This window comes from Triturus cristatus, chromosome 7 (genome assembly GCF_964204655.1).
Source record: "Triturus cristatus chromosome 7, aTriCri1.1, whole genome shotgun sequence".
NCBI classification, from domain to species: Eukaryota; Metazoa; Chordata; class Amphibia; order Caudata; family Salamandridae; genus Triturus; species Triturus cristatus.
Window position 1 is genome coordinate 1,845,797,411 of NC_140590.1, and position 12,203 is coordinate 1,845,809,613.

General features: G+C 52.3%; 1 protein-coding gene across 1 annotated transcript in view; it reads left to right on the plus strand.

The window, feature by feature from the left end:
• LOC146813412 (C-type lectin domain family 2 member B-like) overlaps positions 1-12,203 on the plus strand; it is a 74,914-nt gene that overhangs the window by 14,015 nt on the left and 48,696 nt on the right. The window lies entirely within an intron of this gene.

Genomic DNA, 12,203 nt, shown 5'->3' on the forward strand with positions numbered 1-12,203 from the left:
GGCAGTCTACGGCACCCCCCACACAGTCCTGCTCCCTGCTGACGAGAGGCAACTACCTCGAAACACGTGTCCAGGGATGGCATTTATTATTACACTTTGTAGCATAGGTGTACTCGCCGCTGCTACTCTATCATCCAGATCCTATGGGGCTACTTGCTAAAGACCAGCGGAGTGCGACCCACGTGAAAATAATGTTTGAAGCTCCCTGAGCGATTGGCTGACGAGCCTGGAGTCTGCACCCGCGCGCCCCCACGAAAGGTACTTAAACCTCATATTTTTTGGCAGTCTACGGCACCCCCCACACAGTCCTGCTCCCTGCTGACGAGAGGCAACTACCTCGAAACACGTGTCCAGGGATGGCATTTATTATTACACTTTGTAGCATAGGTGTACTCGCCGCTGCTACTCTATCATCCAGATCCTATGGGGCTACTTGCTAAAGACCAGCGGAGTGCGACCCACGTGAAAATAATGTTTGAAGCTCCCTGAGCGATTGGCTGACGAGCCTGGAGTCTGCACCCGCGCGCCGCCACGAAAGGTACTTAAACCTCATATTTTTTGGCAGTCTACGGCACCCCCCACACAGTCCTGCTCCCTGCTGACGAGAGGCAACTACCTCGAAACACGTGTCCAGGGATGGCATTTATTATTACACTTTGTAGCATAGGTGTACTCGCCGCTGCTACTCTATCATCCAGATCCTATGGGGCTACTTGCTAAAGACCAGCGGAGTGCGACCCACGTGAAAATAATGTTTGAAGCTCCCTGAGCGATTGGCTGACGAGCCTGGAGTCTGCACCCGCGCGCCGCCACGAAAGGTACTTAAACCTCATATTTTTTGGCAGTCTACGGCACCCCCCACACAGTCCTGCTCCCTGCTGACGAGAGGCAACTACCTCGAAACACGTGTCCAGGGATGGCATTTATTATTACACTTTGTAGCATAGGTGTACTCGCCGCTGCTACTCTATCATCCAGATCCTATGGGGCTACTTGCTAAAGACCAGCGGAGTGCGACCCACGTGAAAATAATGTTTGAAGCTCCCTGAGCGATTGGCTGACGAGCCTGGAGTCTGCACCCGCGCGCCGCCACGAAAGGTACTTAAACCTCATATTTTTTGGTAGTCTACGGCACCCCCCACACAGTCCTGCTCCCTGCTGACGAGAGGCAACTACCTCAAAACACGTGTCCAGGGATGGCATTTATTATTACACTTTGTAGCATAGGTGTACTCGCCGCTGCTACTCTATCATCCAGATCCTATGGGGCTACTTGCTAAAGACCAGCGGAGTGAGACCTACATGAAAATAATGTTTGAAGCTCCCTGAGCGATTGGCTGACGAGCCTGGAGTCTGCACCCGCGCGCCGCCACGAAAGGTACTTAAACCTCATATTTTTTGGCAGTCTACGGCACCCCCCACACAGTCCTGCTCCCTGCTGACGAGAGGCAACTACCTCGAAACACGTGTCCAGGGATGGCATTTATTATTACACTTTGTAGCATAGGTGTACTCGCCGCTGCTACTCTATCATCCAGATCCTATGGGGCTACTTGCTAAAGACCAGCGGAGTGCGACCCACGTGAAAATAATGTTTGAAGCTCCCTGAGCGATTGGCTGACGAGCCTGGAGTCTGCACCCGCGCGCCACCACGAAAGGTACTTAAACCTCATATTTTTTGGCAGTCTACGGCACCCCCCACACAGTCCTGCTCCCTGCTGACGAGAGGCAACTACCTCGAAACACGTGTCCAGGGATGGCATTTATTATTACACTTTGTAGCATAGGTGTACTCGCTGCTGCTACTCTATCATCCAGATCCTATGGGGCTACTTGCTAAAGACCAGCGGAGTGCGACCCACGTGAAAATAATGTTTGAAGCTCCCTGAGCGATTGGCTGACGAGCCTGGAGTCTGCACCCGCGCGCCGCCACGAAAGGTACTTAAACCTCATATTTTTTGGCAGTCTACGGCACCCCCCACACAGTCCTGCTCCCTGCTGACGAGAGGCAACTACCTCGAAACACGTGTCCAGGGATGGCATTTATTATTACACTTTGTAGCATAGGTGTACTCGCCGCTGCTACTCTATCATCCAGATCCTATGGGGCTACTTGCTAAAGACCAGCGGAGTGCGACCCACGTGAAAATAATGTTTGAAGCTCCCTGAGCGATTGGCTGACGAGCCTGGAGTCTGCACCCGCGCGCCGCCACGAAAGGTACTTAAACCTCATATTTTTTGGCAGTCTACGGCACCCCCCACACAGTCCTGCTCCCTGCTGACGAGAGGCAACTACCTCGAAACACGTGTCCAGGGATGGCATTTATTATTACACTTTGTAGCATAGGTGTACTCGCCGCTGCTACTCTATCATCCAGATCCTATGGGGCTACTTGCTAAAGACCAGCGGAGTGCGACCCACGTGAAAATAATGTTTGAAGCTCCCTGAGCGATTGGCTGACGAGCCTGGAGTCTGCACCCGCGCGCCGCCACGAAAGGTACTTAAACCTCATATTTTTTGGTAGTCTACGGCACCCCCCACACAGTCCTGCTCCCTGCTGACGAGAGGCAACTACCTCAAAACACGTGTCCAGGGATGGCATTTATTATTACACTTTGTAGCATAGGTGTACTCGCCGCTGCTACTCTATCATCCAGATCCTATGGGGCTACTTGCTAAAGACCAGCGGAGTGCGACCCACATGAAAATAATGTTTGAAGCTCCCTGAGAGATTGGCTGATGAGCCTGGAGTCTGCACCCGCGCGCCGCCACGAAAGGTACTTAAACCTCATATTTTTTGGCAGTCTACGGCACCCCCCACACAGTCCTGCTCCCTGCTGACGAGAGGCAACTACCTCGAAACACGTGTCCAGGGATGGCATTTATTATTACACTTTGTAGCATAGGTGTACTCGCCGCTGCTACTCTATCATCCAGATCCTATGGGGCTACTTGCTAAAGACCAGCGGAGTGCGACCCACGTGAAAATAATGTTTGAAGCTCCCTGAGCGATTGGCTGACGAGCCTGGAGTCTGCACCCGCGCGCCACCACGAAAGGTACTTAAACCTCATATTTTTTGGCAGTCTACGGCACCCCCCACACAGTCCTGCTCCCTGCTGACGAGAGGCAACTACCTCGAAACACGTGTCCAGGGATGGCATTTATTATTACACTTTGTAGCATAGGTGTACTCGCTGCTGCTACTCTATCATCCAGATCCTATGGGGCTACTTGCTAAAGACCAGCGGAGTGCGACCCACGTGAAAATAATGTTTGAAGCTCCCTGAGCGATTGGCTGACGAGCCTGGAGTCTGCACCCGCGCGCCGCCACGAAAGGTACTTAAACCTCATATTTTTTGGCAGTCTACGGCACCCCCCACACAGTCCTGCTCCCTGCTGACGAGAGGCAACTACCTCGAAACACGTGTCCAGGGATGGCATTTATTATTACACTTTGTAGCATAGGTGTACTCGCCGCTGCTACTCTATCATCCAGATCCTATGGGGCTACTTGCTAAAGACCAGCGGAGTGCGACCCACGTGAAAATAATGTTTGAAGCTCCCTGAGCGATTGGCTGACGAGCCTGGAGTCTGCACCCGCGCGCCCCCACGAAAGGTACTTAAACCTCATATTTTTTGGCAGTCTACGGCACCCCCCACACAGTCCTGCTCCCTGCTGACGAGAGGCAACTACCTCGAAACACGTGTCCAGGGATGGCATTTATTATTACACTTTGTAGCATAGGTGTACTCGCCGCTGCTACTCTATCATCCAGATCCTATGGGGCTACTTGCTAAAGACCAGCGGAGTGCGACCCACGTGAAAATAATGTTTGAAGCTCCCTGAGCGATTGGCTGACGAGCCTGGAGTCTGCACCCGCGCGCCGCCACGAAAGGTACTTAAACCTCATATTTTTTGGCAGTCTACGGCACCCCCCACACAGTCCTGCTCCCTGCTGACGAGAGGCAACTACCTCGAAACACGTGTCCAGGGATGGCATTTATTATTACACTTTGTAGCATAGGTGTACTCGCCGCTGCTACTCTATCATCCAGATCCTATGGGGCTACTTGCTAAAGACCAGCGGAGTGCGACCCACGTGAAAATAATGTTTGAAGCTCCCTGAGCGATTGGCTGACGAGCCTGGAGTCTGCACCCGCGCGCCGCCACGAAAGGTACTTAAACCTCATATTTTTTGGCAGTCTACGGCACCCCCCACACAGTCCTGCTCCCTGCTGACGAGAGGCAACTACCTCGAAACACGTGTCCAGGGATGGCATTTATTATTACACTTTGTAGCATAGGTGTACTCGCCGCTGCTACTCTATCATCCAGATCCTATGGGGCTACTTGCTAAAGACCAGCGGAGTGCGACCCACGTGAAAATAATGTTTGAAGCTCCCTGAGCGATTGGCTGACGAGCCTGGAGTCTGCAACCGCGCGCCGCCACGAAAGGTACTTAAACCTCATATTTTTTGGCAGTCTACGGCACCCCCCACACAGTCCTTCTCCCTGCTGACGAGAGGCAACTACCTCGAAACACGTGTCCAGGGATGGCATTTATTATTACACTTTGTAGCATAGGTGTACTCGCCGCTGCTACTCTATCATCCAGATCCTATGGGGCTACTTGCTAAAGACCAGCGGAGTGCGACCCACGTGAAAATAATGTTTGAAGCTCCCTGAGCGATTGGCTGACGAGCCTGGAGTCTGCACCCGCGCGCCGCCACGAAAGGTACTTAAACCTCATATTTTTTGGCAGTCTACGGCACCCCCCACACAGTCCTGCTCCCTGCTGACGAGAGGCAACTACCTCGAAACACGTGTCCAGGGATGGCATTTATTATTACACTTTGTAGCATAGGTGTACTCGCTGCTGCTACTCTATCATCCAGATCCTATGGGGCTACTTGCTAAAGACCAGCGGAGTGCGACCCACGTGAAAATAATGTTTGAAGCTCCCTGAGCGATTGGCTGACGAGCCTGGAGTCTGCACCCGCGCGCCGCCACGAAAGGTACTTAAACCTCATATTTTTTGGCAGTCTACGGCACCCCCCACACAGTCCTGCTCCCTGCTGACGAGAGGCAACTACCTCGAAACACGTGTCCAGGGATGGCATTTATTATTACACTTTGTAGCATAGGTGTACTCGCCGCTGCTACTCTATCATCCAGATCCTATGGGGCTACTTGCTAAAGACCAGCGGAGTGCGACCCACGTGAAAATAATGTTTGAAGCTCCCTGAGCGATTGGCTGACGAGCCTGGAGTCTGCACCCGCGCGCCGCCACGAAAGGTACTTAAACCTCATATTTTTTGGCAGTCTACGGCACCCCCCACACAGTCCTGCTCCCTGCTGACGAGAGGCAACTACCTCGAAACACGTGTCCAGGGATGGCATTTATTATTACACTTTGTAGCATAGGTGTACTCGCCGCTGCTACTCTATCATCCAGATCCTATGGGGCTACTTGCTAAAGACCAGCGGAGTGCGACCCACGTGAAAATAACGAGAAAAACCGTTACCCAGGCCCTCATCACCAACAGACTCGACTACGGGAACGCCCTCTACTCAGAAACTACAAACAAGCTCCTGAGACGACTCCAACGCATCCAGAACGCCTCGGCCCGACTCATCCTGGACGTCCCCCGCCGCAGCCACATCACACTCCACCTTAGAGGCCTGCTCTGGCTCCCCGTCAACAAAAGGATCACCTTCAAGCTCCTGATCCACACACACAAAGCACTGCACAACACCGGACCCACCTACCTCAACAACCGACTCAGCTTCCACACCCCCACCCGAAGCCTCCGCTCAGCCAACCTCCCCCTCGCCACAGTCCCCCGCATCTGAAAAACCACCGCCGGAGGCAGATCCTTCTCCTACCTCGCCGCCAAGACCTGGAACACTCTCCCCACCATCCTACGACAGACCCAGGACCTGCTGGCCTTCAGAAGACTCCTCAAGACCTGGCTCTTCGACCAGCAGCACCCCTTCCCCCCCCCCCCCCCAGCGCCTTGAGACCCTCTCGGGTATGTAGCACGCTTTACAAATGCAGTGATTGATTGAGCAATATCACTCCGGTAAAATTGAAGATCATCAATTGCTAATTGAGGGAAGTTTTCTTTTTTCAATAGGGCATTTTGTGACTTTCTCTTTAGGTCTCGCCTGAACCAGCGCATGCGCTGGTCTGGCGAGACTTATTGAGAGGGCTCCAAAAAGTGCTACCAGGCCAGCCTAAAGCTACAGTGCATATGCGCGGGCGCGCGCCCCGCGCTTTACAGCAATTACTTTCACTTTCACGGCCGCTTTGCATAGCCAATAGGTCTCGCTTTTGGGACCTTATAAGTATTTAGTTATGCAACTGTTGCATGGCTAAACACTTATAAGGTCCCAAAGGCGAGACCTATTGGCTATGCCAATGCTTGTTTTTTATTGTAATACCACCACAAACCGGGATGGGTGGCTCATTGGGCCACAAAAAAAATTCTAAGTGTCAAAAGTAATCCCAAAAATATTTTTGCCAGGCAATTTTGCAAATGTTTCTCCTCACCAACCATCAGTGAATATGAGTGACAAGTGCACAAAGTATAGCTGACCCAATGCTTTCTGCTTTCTACAGAAATAAGCAAACGGAAATCCAGCATCATGGATTTCTTTGCAAATGTGAACAAGAGATCACGGTTTGATTCTGAAAGTAGCCTAGTACAGCCCAGTGCCTGCTTGAAAGATGTACCTGCACAAGATTCGTAGAGTATGATGTCAAGCCAAGGATCGGTTCAACCTTCTCCACTGGAAGACTCTTCAACAAAGATCTGGGATGCGGGCGCCAGTTTTGAAAGGGATACCAGCTTGCCAGAGTGTTGGGACCACAATCAGTGGGCTCAATTTAAAGAAAAGTATCCATGGCTAAGCAGTGAAAATGGCCGCATTGGCCGCAACATCTGCAGTGAGGTTAAGCTACTTGGGGCATCACTGGGTGTGGGTATGTCTAGAGAATGGGTCACTGGGAGCATTGCTGCATCTGGCCCAACAAAAGCTAGCCAGTTAGGCTCACTGCGGAAAAAAATCCACAAGCATAACATTTCTGGAGCACATTCTAATGCATGTGATATCCGGGCTGCATCCAAGAAGGAGGTACTCAGGTCAACGATGCTAGAGCAGCAGAGACCTTACCATGCTTCAACAGTTAAGGTGTTTCACACGCTTTACTGTTGTGCGAAAAATAATCGCCCCTTTTCAGACTTTCCATGTCTAGTAGCCTTGCAGGATGCTAATGAGTCAGATATAGGCTCGATTCTACACAGCGAATTCACTGCAGCACAGATAACCAATTACATTGCTAAGAAAAGTGGAGAAAGCTTTGCATCTGCATCATTGAACAAGCTCCAAAAATCTCCGTTTATATTGATGAGTCAACAACCCATTCTTCCAGGACCGTTTTAATTATTTATGTCCGTGCTGCAATCAATGGAAAAGAGCCCCTCGCCTTTTCCTTGACTTGCTTTAGTTGCCCTGGGGAGATACAGAGTGCATTGAGTCCTCACTGTTGAAATGTCTTAAAAACCATGGGTTTTGCAACAAGTTCCTTACAGACAATTGGATAGGGGTGTGCAGTGACGGTGCCAGTGTAATGCTTGGAAGAAACTCTGGTGTTTTGGAGGCTTTTTTGTAAATCCCCTGCCTTGTAAAATGGCACTGTCTGTGCCACCGGCTTGAGCTCAGTGTAGCGGACACGGTTGATACGGTGCCAGGCCTTAAGCACCTTGCATCAGTTTTTGAAAAGCTTTATGCCGTGTACCACCAGTCTCCCAAAAATCAGCGGGAACTCTGCATGTGCCAAAGAGTTAGAAATTGCAATTCTGAAAATTGGGCGAGTATTTTCAATCCGGTGGATTGCTTCTAGCAAAAGGGCAATACGAGCAGCGTGGGAGTCATACCCAGCGCTTCACCAGCATTTTGTTCAGCCCAGCTTAAGTACTTCTTGTGCTGCCATACACCGGTCTACTTTCAGCAGGCTGAATAAAATCCTGACAACTTCCGATTTCTTGCTGAATCTAGCTGGGGTTGCAGATGCGGTTCATGAAATTGGAACACTGCTAGAAGCACTTAAAAAGGATGAAGTAACTCTGCCACGAGCTTACCAGCTCAACAATCGTTGAAAAAAGGGCAATTGAAAAGCTTAAGGAGTTCCCAGGGACACACAGGAAGGAGGCTGAACAAGCTATTGAGAGTGGCTTATTTAGAGGCGTGCCAATCAGCTGGTAGGACTCGCGTGGGCAGGTAAAAATAAACCTTCCCCAGTATTATCGAAATCTGGCAGATAACTTGCGCTCCAGGTTGTATGCACAGTCTGCAAGCAATAGGTCGGCCGCATCATCTCGGACAGATGCATTTTTAACGCTTACATCAGAGATAGAGGTTATTAACCCACAGAAGTGACCAACCGACATTGAGAGCCCATGGTATGAAGGTGAGGAGAAACTACAAAACCTGTGCAGGAGATTCTCTCTTGATTATAAAGGCGTATCTGAAGGCTTCAGAGACTGTTGATAATGGAGGCAATGAGATTCCAGAGCAACTGCAACCTGTTTTGAGAGCTATAAACACAAGCTCCCGACATCGCCATCGCTATCCCAGAGGGCTACAAGATCGTCCGGAGGGACCGAAACGCCAACCAGATGGGAGGAGGCATCGCCATCATCCACAGGAACACCATCCGTCTCACGACCAGCACCGACAACACCCTGACCACCGCCGAACACCTGCATTTCCAGATCCACACCGACCCGAAGACCACCCTCAGAGGCACCCTGATCTACCGACCCCCTGGACCACGCACGCAATTCAGCGAGGACATCGCCGACTTCGTCAGCCCGCATGCCCTCCCCTCCGCTGACTACATCCTCCTGGGAGACCTCAACTTCCATCTGGAGAACAACAACGACCACAACACCAGCGCCCTGCTCGACAACCTCGCCAACCTGGGACTCAAGCAACTGGTGTCCACCCCCACCCACCTCGCCGGACACACACTCGACGCCGTCTTCTCATCCAGCACAGACATCGACTTCAGCCACGCCACAGAGCTTCATTGGACGGACCACAGCTGCGTCCACTTCACCTTCAAGAGAACGACGACCCACCAACACCAGCAACACACCGCCCGCAGAAGCTGGAACAAGATCACAGCAGACCAGCTCGCAACCTCCCTGAGCCAACACCCTCCGGCCAGCTCAGCGAACCCCAGCCAGGCCGCCGATAACATCACGAAGTGGATCAGCAACTGCGCGGACGAGCTCGCCCCGCTGAGGACCCCGCCCAACAGACCCGGCAGCAAGAAGGCCCCATGGTTCACCGACGAACTCAAGAGCTCCAAGAAGAACTGCCGAGCCCTCGAGAAAGTCTGGAAAAGGGACCCGACACCGGACAACAGGACCTCCTACAAACTGGCCACCCGGAAACACCACCAGCTGATCCGCGCCGCCAAAAGAACAGCATTCAAGGACCGGCTGGACAACAACGCGCACAACAGCAAGGAACTCTTCAACATCGTGAAAGAGCTCTCCAACCCCAACGCAGGAAACAACGACATCACCCCATCACAAGACCTCTGCAACTCCCTCGCCTCATACTTCCACAACAAGATCACGGACATACACAGCAGTTTCAACAACCAACCAACGCACACCACGGCCGACCAGCCACCCCCCCCCACCACCACCCTCCACGCCTGGACCCCGATCAGCACAGAAGACACCATCCGCACGATGAACTCCATCCACTCCGGATCACCAACCGACCCCTGCCCTCACCACGTCTTCAACAAGGCCGACGCTGTCATCGCACCCCACCTGAGAGACATCATCAACACATCCTTCGACACCGCCATCTTCCCTGAAAGCTGGAAACACGCCGAACTCAGCGCTCTACTCAAGAAACCAACAGCGGACCCCACCGACCTCAAGAACTACCGCCCCATCTCGCTTCTCCCGTTTCCAGCCAAAGTCATCGAGAAGACCGTCAACAAGCAGATGGCCGCCTTCCTCGAGACGAACGGATCCCTCGACCCCTCACAGTCCGGCTTCCGAGCCAAACACAGCACCGAGACCGCCCTCATCGCCGCCACAGATGACATCCGAGCCCTGATGGACAACGGAGAAACAGCGGCCCTCATCCTCCTAGACCTCTCCGCGGCATTCGACACGGTCTGCCACCGCACCCTAATACGGCGCCTCAGCAACATCGGAATCCAGGACAAGGCGCTGGAATGGATCATCTCCTTCCTCAACGGAAGAACACAGCGAGTCCGCCTACCACCGTACAAGTCAGAGGCCTCCGAAGTCATCTGCGGCGTCCCCCAAGGATCATCCCTGAGCCCCACCCTCTTCAACGTCTACATGAGCCCCCTCGCGGCCATCGTACGCAAACACCACCTCAGCATCATCTCCTACGCCGACGACACACAGCTGATCCTCTCCCTGACCAACGACCCCGCCGCCGCCAGAGCCAACCTGCACGAAGGGATGAAAGAGGTAGCCGAGTGGATGACGACCAGCCGCCTGAAACTGAACTCGGACAAGACGGAAGTCCTCATCCTGGGCCCTTCACCCTCCGCCTGGGACGACTCCTGGTGGCCCCCCGCCCTGGGCACCGCACCCAAACCAACTGACCATGCACGAAACCTGGGCTTCATCCTGGACTCCTCCCTCTCCATGACCAGACAAGTCAACAGCGTCTCCTCGGCGTGCTTCAACATCCTACGCATGCTACGGAAGATCTTCTGGTGGATCCCCACAGAGACCAGGAAGACCGTCACCCAGGCCCTCGTCACCAGCCGACTGGACTACGGCAACGCCCTCTACGCCGGGACCACCGCCAAGCTCCAGAAGAGACTCCAGCGGATCCAAAACGCCTCAGCCAGACTCATCCTCGACATCCCACGATCCAGCCACATCTCCGGACATCTGAGAGGCCTTCACTGGCTCCCCGTCAACAAGAGAATCACATTCCGCCTCCTCACCCACGCACACAAAGCCCTACACGACCAAGGCCCGAGCTACCTCAACAGCCGAGTCAACTTCTACGCTCCCAAACGCCACCTCCGATCAGCTAACCACGCCCTCGCCGCTGTCCCCCGCATCCGAAGAGCGACTACAGGAGGAAGATCCTTCTCCTACCTGGCCGCCAAGACCTGGAACTCCCTCCCGTCCGACCTGCGCCTGACCCAAGACCACCTCTCCTTCAGGAAGAAGCTGAAGACCTGGCTGTTCGAGCAGTAGCGGCACCACCCCTCCCCAGCGCCTTGAGACCCTACGGGTATGTAGCGCGCTCTATAAGTGTCACTGATTGATTGATTGATTGAAGTCCTGTGACTTCAAGTGACTGCGAAAGGGGTTTCAGCACAATGAACTTGATAATGTCACCCATACCAAACTGCCTTGATATCGGACGCCTTTCCTCATTAATGTTTAAAAACCTCATGGGCCCTCCTCCGCCTCTTTGGAATCCACCGCCATATGTCAACAGGTGGCTGATTGCTCATCGCCATGCGCAGTCTAGAAAGGTAGATCCTACAGCCCAGCACAAGAAAAGATATGCGGAAGCATGGGCGTTTTTTTAATTGATGGTTTTCAATCATATAAGCGGTCTCACAAATTTTCCATGGTCAAACATCCTGTGGCAAAATAACATGTCCCATAATGTCTGCAATAACAGATGTACAGAGTATCAGGGTGAAACTGTACAGAGTTCACCTTGCATTTTTTTTATCATGGTCACAGTGTATTAAACTTGTCAGTATATTTAAATGTGGTGTTCTAGGTAGCGTAATAAAGTTTATAGTTTTGATAATCACTATTGTAGTTTCTAGCATGTGGTTTTCTTTGTTTTTTAACCAACGCACAAACTCTGCTTTTGTTCATGGTGCCATTTTTTATAATGCCTCGCTTACAGCACTTAACGGCTTGACTAATGTAGCTGTAGCCAAACTTCATCCACATTTGGGGTGTTAATTCCTCCATACAGGGACCTTAAGTCACAGGCTTAAGTACTGAGCAGCTTCAATTGTTAAATCTTGCAACACGTGCAAATTATGGACCTGCCGCTCAGGTGATGTCACTTACTGCCGTGGTGTCAGTTCTTGTGACACCACCTAACTTGGAAAGTCCCCCCCACTTCTTTTTTTTTTATGACTTGTC